Here is a 9,308-nt window from a genome sequence, read left to right as displayed (position 1 = left end):
TCAAAAAACATGTTTTTGATATCATGCCGTTCACATTTTTAACTTATCTTTTATACATTTTAAGAATTTTTTGTTTTTGTGTTACTATTCCAACCTTCCATAAGTGGGTCAAAAATGACCCAGTCTGGTTGTTTTCCTGAAATATCTTTGTAATGAAAAATTGTCATCATTTCATATTCCAGGTATTGCGAAAAAAAACATGTTTTTGATATCATGCCGTTCACATTTTTAACTTATCTTTCATACATTTTAAGAATTTTTAATTTTAAGAAAGTTTTTTTTTGTGTTACTAATGCATACTAATGCATGCATTTTCTATGGAATCCAATAGGAACCTTTGATTCTTATCAACTTTGGCTGTCGGGAATAAATTAACTGTAGACCACACAGACTATATCAGAAGTGTCACCCCTCAGGAAGCACATAAAGTGCTAATACAACAAGTATTATCTTCATATAATGTTGTGTACGTGTCTTTCATGACTGTTAGTATTATCAACAAATTAGCCTACTTTATAACTAGCTGACACTAGCTGGCTAACATTACTATATGTAGTGTTGGCCATTATTTTGTTTCCTCATCCATACCTTGGCTGTTAGATACGCAGCTGAAATGGTCCTACAGATGCTGCATGATGGAGAGGCAGTAACGGGGTTGGACTCTGAATCAGAAATGTATGCCTTGAAAATCCTGTGGTACAGAATAAGGAAGACAATCCACGATGACTTGACGTATATTCACCCTCAGGATTTAAGATTAAGATATGCCTTTATTCGTCCCTCAGTGGGGAAATTTTTATTTTTCCTCTGAAAAATAACAACACTTCAGATATATTAAGACGATTACATCAACAATTATCAATTTGTGTCCAGACACATTTCACATTTTTCAATTAGCCTGCTTCATGCTATTAAGTGTACATTAAAACTGGCTAGCATTAGCCATTTCGCTAATGTTCAAATGCTCTACAACACATTTTGTAACAAACATTTAGCAGTCAGCTGTTTACTCTAGCAACTTTCTAAACTCTTTACAGCCGTTAAAATATAAATTATCTCTACTTTGTACAAACCTGTAGTACAGAATAAGGAAAACAATCCACGATGACTTGACGTATATTCACCCTCAGGATTTATTCTTCCTCTGTCGTTTTGTCACCTACTCTATACCACCATCGCTGCTAGCACACCCTAGTGGACCTTACGGTATTACACCAAAACGCCAACAATGGAGATTTGGTTATTTTAGACACAAACATATAAAAAAATAGTAGGGTGTCTTTTTTTCTTTTACAACTGAATTTTATATGTATGACATGAACTATTACTACTCTTAAATGCTCTAAACATATTTATGCATTTAAACAGTTTTTTAAAACGATGTTACCTTATATTTTATGTACCTTACACACGCATCCCCTATGCAACACACAATGGATTCTCACATTTGGGGGGCATCGCTCAGGTGTTTATGGTAGAGTTGCCATTCATTCATTTTCTACCGCTTATCGGAGGGTCGCAAGGGTGCTGGAGCCTATCCCAGCTGTCTTTGGGCGAGAGGTGTGCTACACCCTGGACTGGTGGCCAGCCAATCACAGGGCACATATAGACAAACAACCATTCACACTCACATTCATACCTATGGACAATTTGGAGTCGCTAATTAACCTAGCATGTTTTTGGAATGTTGGAGGAAACCGGAGTACCCGAAGAAAACCCACGCATGCACGGGGAGGACATGCAACTCCACACAGAGATGGCCGAGGGTGGAATTGAACCCTGGTCTCCTAGCTGTGAGGTCTGCGCGCTAACCACTCGACCGTCGTGCTGCCCCTTATTATTATTATTATTATTTATAATAATAATACATTTATAATACAGATACCTTTAATTAATTTAATTAATAATAATTTATTCCAAAATGTATTTATTCAACAACTTATAATAAAAAATGGATATATTAAAATAAATAAATATATTACAATATATTACAAAATAGTTGTAATATTTAAAAAATAACAACATCAGAAATGGAAAAAAAATAGTCAAAATATTCCGAGAAAATAAATCATATTCTCACTAAAATGGTTGCAATTTTGTGAGGATAAAACTCAAAATGTGATGAGGAAAATTGATGTCATTTTAGTTTCATAGACTTGAAATATTAGGAAGGAAAACCCACGTATGAACATGCAAACTCCACACAGAGATGGCAGAGCGTGGAATCGAACTTGGGTATCCTAGCTGTGTGACTTGCGTGCTAACCACTCATCCGGCGTGAAGCTATCCAATGAAACTTATCAAAGATATTATTTTAGGCATAACAATGTCACGGTGGCGTTAGTTTGGACCCCAGATGCGGAGTTAAGGCGCAGGTGAGTGATTAGAAGTTTTAATAAGTGTTTATAAAATATATTATATTATATAAACACTATATAAATAAAGTGGATTGGATTGGAAACAATGGTCTGATCCAGAGTCAATAAATGCTATTTGCTATTGGAGTTTGCATGCGTGGGTTTTCTCCGGGTTTCCTCCCACATTCCAAAAACATGCTAGGTTAATTAGCGACTCCAAATTGTCCATAGGTATGAATGTGAGTGTGAATGGTTGTTTGTCTATATGTGCCCTGTGATTGGCTGGCCACCAGTCCAGGGTGTACTCTCGTCCGAAGACAGCTGGGATAGGCTCCAGCACCCCCTGCAACCCTGGTGAGGATAAGCGGTAGAAATTGAATGAATGAATTACCAGTTTGGCCATCAAAATATAGCCACTTTAGCTTATATTGTAGATTTTAGATATAAATATTAGATATATATAAACCACATTTTTGTGCTGATTATGATTTATTTTTATGATAAAGATCATGATAAAAAATCATGATAAAGATGGATGAATGAAAAAAACTCTGGTTCCGGTATTGACACCTGTGGTACACCGCAAGTCAATCCAAGCATGTTAATATACAATATGTTCTGTCAATAGACAGCAACAAGACCAGCTGACATTGTGGGTCATGGTACGCTGTCCCAGATGCTGATTTTACATTTAAATAAATAATATCCATGCAATCCATCCATTTTCTGTATGGTTTATTATTATTATTTCCTTGAAGCTCTCCTCGTGTCCTGAATGATGTACATAATGGAACCAAAGGTGTATTTAGGAACAAAAATCCCAATAAAGAAGAATTCCCAAGAGTGACACAGCAATAGGGTCTAAATGAAATAGAAGGAATCCTCAGAAAGGGAGGTGTATGTTCTGGAAAGTATAGGCGGAGAAAGGAGGGAGGTCGGGGAGGGCGTAGAAGGATCAATATCTAATTTCAGTGCTGGACTCACTCTGGACGTTTTTCCAATAAAGCTCAGATAGAACAGCAAAGTTTGAACAGTAGTGAATATTTGTCTGTCTCTTTGTCTCTTTCCCCTCCATCTTCCTTTTTCTCCAGCCACCTGTGTCCGCACCGGTCCATCCATCTCCTGGGATTCCTGGACCTGACCTATGAAGGGTTTGTGGTTCAACTTCCAACTTTGAATTCAATTTGGTTCGGGATTTTCTTTGGATTTGGATCCGGTTTCTTTACAGGATCCAGCTATTATACAGTACCTAATATACAATGGAACCTTGGTTAGCATCGGTGATCCGTTGCAGAAGGTGCGACTCTAACCAAAACATCTAACCAGATCAGTTACGGTAAGAAATAAATCTAATTAGTTCCAGAAAGTCAAAACTCGTTTTACATTTTAATGCATAAAAAAAATCACATAACATTTGTTTATTGCATCAAGGCTTTTTGACTTTGTCAGGAAACTCTATTTCAATAAAAATTAAACCCAAAAAAATTTTTTGTACTAAATTTTAAAATGGTCCGGTTGAAATTATGACCATTGTATTGTTAGGGTCAGTTTGGACTCGGTTATAGTAATATGACTATAAAGCAATATTTTGAGCCACAACTGAAATCATAAGTGTCCAATTAGCCAACACAATGACAATTTGTCATTTTGTTGCTAAAAACAATAATTTTTTTTTCTACCTTTTCTTGACATTAATATATTCATTCATTCATTTTCTACCGCTTTCCCTCACAAGGGTCACGGGGGTGCTGGAGCCTATCCCAGCAGTCTTCGGGCCAGAGGCGGGGTACACCCTGAACTGGTGGCCAGCCAATCACAGGGCACATATAGACAAACAACCATTCACACTCACATTCATACCTATGGACAATTTGGAGTCGCTAATTAACCTAGCATGTTTTTGGAATGTGGGAGGAAACCGGAATACCCAGAGAAAACTCACGGGAAGAACATGCAAACTCCACACAGAGATGGCTGAGGGTGGGATTGAATCCTTGTCTCCTTGCTGTGAGGTCTGCGTGCTAACCACTCGACCGCCGTGCAGCCCGACATTAATTAATATATATGGGTCAAAATTCACCCCAACACCATAGATGTTTTTTTACTGATTCATACTAAAATGAGAAAATAAATAAAACTAATTAATTTAAGAGATATGTTCTATAGCCCTCAGTAATAGCCAGGTAACAAAAGAACCTTCAATTTATGAATATGATTCTTTTGAGGTTCATTTTTGTAAATAGAAATGGAGGGGTATAGTGACAAAAAAAGGCCTCCATGCCCACACCAAAAGTATTAAAAGCAACATTTTCATGGATGAGGAAGCCTAAGAAGGTAACCAAGACATGAGAAGCAAATTTGATGGTAACTTATTGTTTTTAGTGTATTTTATAGCTGATTTAATACATGGGTCAAAACATAAGCGTTGATACCAGAAAGCTAACACAAGAGGAAGTTTAAGACAAAACATGTTTATAAAATGCAGAAAACTATTCTAATTGCATATAAATGACAAATGAACATTTAAAGTCACTTTTACTTTCATTGAAGGCATGATTGTTGCCAAAGACAAGATCAATACCACCTTCCTGTTTGGTTATTTCCTGAAGTATTTCTCCCCAAAAGTCTGCTTTTGTTTTGACCATGACTGCACAATAACACAAAATGGAGCTAAAGAAAAAGTTGTCAGCATTTTGTTAAGATGGGAAAAAAGGTTTGCTTTTTTTTGCTGATTTCTCGTGTTTTTGTATATTTGTCACACTTCAATGTTTCAGATCGTAATAAAAATTGGAATATTAGTCAACGACAACACAACTGAACATAGAAAGCAATTTATAAATGAAACTTTTTATTATTAAAGGAGAAGAAAATCCAAACCCGACATGGCCCCTGCGTGAAAAAAAAGTGATTGTCCCACTGTGAAAAAATAACTTAACTGAGATTAATTGGGATCAATGAGCAGGGAAAAAGGTTACAAAGCCGTTTATGAAACTTTGGGACTCTAGCAAACCACAGTGAAAGCCATTAGTTCAGCCACGACTCATCCAAGAGGTCACAAAAGACCCCGCAACAACATCCAAAAAACTGCGGGCCTCACTTGCCTCAGTTAAGGTCAGTTTTCAAGTTTCAAGTGGAATTGAACCCTGGTCTCCTCGCTGTGAGGTCTGCGCACTAACCACTAGACCACCGTGCCGCCATAATTTATATAAATAAATATAAATTTATATAAATGAAATATTTACCTAGAGACTGTTTACCACCTTCTAAATGCAATTTTTAACAATATTAAAGCACTCTAGACATGAAATAACACCCCTATAGTCACCTTTTTATTATTTTTTAAAGTAGAAGTCGTAATTTATATGAATAAATATAAACTTATATAAATGAAATATTTACCTGGTTTGACTAGAGACTGTTTACCACTTTCTAAATACAGTTTTTAACATTATTAGAGCACTCTAGACATGAAATAACACCCCTACAGTCACCTTTATATATTTTTTAACTATAAGTCGTAATTTATATGAATAAATATAAATTTATATAAATGAAATATTTACCTAGTTCGACTAGAGACTATTTACCACCTTCTAAATACAGTTTTTAACATTATTAGAGCACTCTAGACATGCAATAACACCCCTACAGTCACCTTTCTTATTTTCTTTTTGAGTAGGAGTCATAATTTATGAATGAAATATTTACCTAGTTTGACTAGAGACTGTTTACCACCTTCTAAATGCAGTTTTTAACATTATTAGAGCACTCTATACATGAAATAACACCCCTACAGTCACTTTTTTATTTTTTTTCAAGTAGAAGTCGTAATTTATATGACTAAATATAAACTTATATAAATGAAATATTTACCTGGTTTGACTAGAGACTGTTTACCACTTTCTAAATACAGTTTTGAACATTATTAGAGCACTGTAGACATAAAATAACACCCCTACAGTCACCTTTTTATTTTTTTAAGTAGGAGTCGTAATTAATATAAATAAATATAAATTTATATAAATGAAATATTTACCTAGTTCAACTAGAGACTGTTTGCCACCTTCTAAATGCAGTTTTTAACATTATTAGAGCACTGTAGACATGAAATAACACCCCTACAGTCACCTTTTTATTTTTTTTTAAGTAGGAGTCGTAATTTATGAATGAAATATTTACCTAGTTCGACTAGAGACTGTTTACCACCTTCTAAATACAGTTTTTAAGATTATTAGAGCACTGTAGACATGAAATAACACCCCTACAGTCACCTCTTTATTTTTTTTTTCCAAGTAGGAGTCGTAATTTATAAATGAAATATTTACCTAGTTCGACTAGAGACTGTTTACCACCTTCTAAATACAGTTTTTAACATTATTAGAGCACTGTAGACATGAAATAACACCCCTACAGTCACCTTTTTATTTTTTTTGAGTAGGAGTCATAATTTATGAATGAAATATTTACCTAGTTCGACTAGAAACTGTTTACCACCTTCTAAATACAGTTTTTAACATTATTAGAGCACTCTAGACATGAAATAACAACCCTACAGTCACCTTTTTATACTTGTGTTACTCAATATAAAACAAAATAAGCCATTTAAGACATAAATACATAAGACCCATGCTGGTGTGTATTACCGTAAATAGGTTCCAGAGCTCAGGGAGGTGAGTGGGGAGTTGGCCAGGAAGTGACATCATGAGTTCAGAGTTGAGTGCGAAAGCGATAGACCGTGTTCGGGATTATTGTGCCTGTTGTGAGTTGATTCAAACCTAAAATTCCTTGCTTGTTCCACTGATCAAGTCTGGTGCTTGTGTGTCTCACCCAACGTTACAAGAACATTACTGACACCTAGTGGCCAGTGTAGAATACTACATATCATATCCTCCTTTAATGCATTTTCTGAATGTGTTATTGTTGTGTTTTTGTTCATTTAGCCATTTTTATGCTTGGAAATGCTGACTTTATTTTTTTAAACTAATACTAGGCAACCACAAAACAGCATGATTTAGTATTTAATATATATATATTATAAATATAATATGTATATAATAAAATATATAAAAATAAAAAGAATAAAATATATAAAATATATAATATATTTATAGATATATATAATATATATGTATTTAAAAATATTATATATAAATAATTTATATAATAAATAAATTTATACATATGTAAATTTATATATATAAAATATTTAAAAAATATAATACAATATATATATTTACTATATATATATATTATATATTTTATATATAAATAAAATAATATATATATAGTAAATGTATATTATATATTTTATATATATGAATTTTATAAATATATATATTATATATATATTATATACATAAATATATTATATTTATTTTATTATTTATATATATATATATATATATATGCATAATTTGCATGTGCATGTCATTTTTAGTGACAAGTGGAAGACAAAAAGTGAGCAAAAAGCATGAAAAGCAAAACAAATGTGCATAGAACTACAAATGAACTCTGTAACAGGTAACAGGTACCCAAATTTATCTGTGGCAGGCCAAATGTATTTGTGGCAGGCCGCTAGCTACTCAGCTTCCTGTCGTGCGTGACCATTGGTGTCTGAAGTATATACTAATATATTGTAGATATCCAGTAATCCCTCATTTATTATGGTAAATTAATTATTTATTTATATATAGAAGTAGACATAGTAATAATAGTTGAGATAATAAGAGAAAATAAGCCATTTACGACATAATGTTTAGAGTTCCTTGTTATTTACTTCCTGTTCCGTACATTTCTTCCTGCAGTGTAGATGTTGTCAGTAATATAACATTACTGACATCTAGTGGCTATTGTGGAATACTACATATCATTACATCTGCCCCGTATTTGGATTTGACCTCATTCAGTCATTTCAATGCTTGAAAATTGTTGAATTAGGCAAAAATACAAAAAGGTTTGCTTAAAAATTGTCTGGATCCAAACACAAAAAAGCGATGACTTATTGATTAATATATTATTAATAACTATAATGGACTGGCGATGACAGTAATGGATTTGAGGCAAGCACCTGCAAACTTTGTATACTTTTACACTGTATACTTTTTGTACTGTACTCGCAGAAGCATTTCATCCAAGATAAAGCCCACAATTTTTCACTTTTTTGTTATGTAATATAAATATTGTTAATGTTGTGCCAAAAGGGACTATTTTTTGTCATATTTTGTCATCTCTAGTGGGTCACAGAAAGTGAAATTGTTGCAGTCAGACTTCTCCATTATGATTTCTAATTAAGCTCTGTATTTTCATCTAGCGGTGCGGACAGCGAATGTCAACACAGGATTGAAGGACGGAAGGTCAGTCGATTGCCGACCTCTGGGAAACCCCTTTTTAATTTTTTATTCATCATAATATGATTACATTATGCAAAAGTGTACTTCATAAAATAAATCAATAAATATACACATTCATAGAAATTAACTGCATGTCCACAATCTGAAAATCTGTGTTTTTGTAGTATGAACAACTAATTTCCTTTTTTTTTGCTCAATTAATGGGTTTGTATGTTAAATGCATATATTATTCTATACAAAATATTAATATTTCATACATAAGTGATTTTATTCTTTTGTCTTTTTTACACTGTTATTTGTTTGTATTTATTTATTTGTAATTTTATTGTATATTTTTATTTGTATTATAATATAGCGACCAGGTGCATCTCAATACATTACAATAATATACAACATTCATTATTTTTATTCCAGGAATTCAAATCAGACTAAAAGACCAATAAAATGTGTTTTCAGGTTGCTTATGAGGGTGCAGAACAGTAGTTTACAATGTTTATCATTTTTTACCATTTTTACAAATAAAACATTTTGGATGCATAATAACATTTACGTAGTTTAGTAAATGTAGTTACTTTTCATTCTTGTTTATGATTAAATGTCA

Source organism: Doryrhamphus excisus, linkage group LG19 (assembly GCF_037039965.1).
Source record: "Doryrhamphus excisus strain RoL-2023G ecotype Guam linkage group LG19, RoL_Dexc_Guam_v1.1, whole genome shotgun sequence".
NCBI classification, from domain to species: Eukaryota; Metazoa; Chordata; class Actinopteri; order Syngnathiformes; family Syngnathidae; genus Doryrhamphus; species Doryrhamphus excisus.
Note: the sequence above shows the minus strand (reverse complement) of the source record.